We start from the raw sequence: 401 nt of genomic DNA, 5'->3' as shown, positions 1-401 counted from the left end.
CGCCCTATAGCAAAAACCTCTCCAAAAAAAAAAAAAAAAAGAATGGCAGAGTAGTTCTTGTTTTCCCCTGAGGTAATGCAGAGCTGGTAGCTATCATCTTCTCAAGTTGCAAGTTCTTCAACCTTGTTTTCGGCCTCTGGGAGGTCCAGCACAGAGAGGCCAGGGAGGCCGGCCCCGGAGGGGGGCTGGCCGTTCGGCGCGCGGCTGCGCAGGGGGCGTGAGCCCCCGTCCACGGGGCCCCTGGAGGGGGGCCAGCCGTTAGGCGCGCGACCGCGCAGGGGGTGGAAGCCCCTGGCCGCCCCAAGAAAATATTTTTTAAAGTGTTAAAATTCAAAGAAGGTTTGTACTGAATGACCATCACTTCACACCACTGCAAAATAAAAAAAAATCCTAAGTTGAGC

The sequence above is a fragment of the Tupaia chinensis genome, unplaced genomic scaffold (assembly GCF_000334495.1).
Source record: "Tupaia chinensis unplaced genomic scaffold, TupChi_1.0 Scaffold000238_1, whole genome shotgun sequence".
Lineage (NCBI taxonomy): Eukaryota > Metazoa > Chordata > Mammalia > Scandentia > Tupaiidae > Tupaia > Tupaia belangeri.
Note: the sequence above shows the minus strand (reverse complement) of the source record.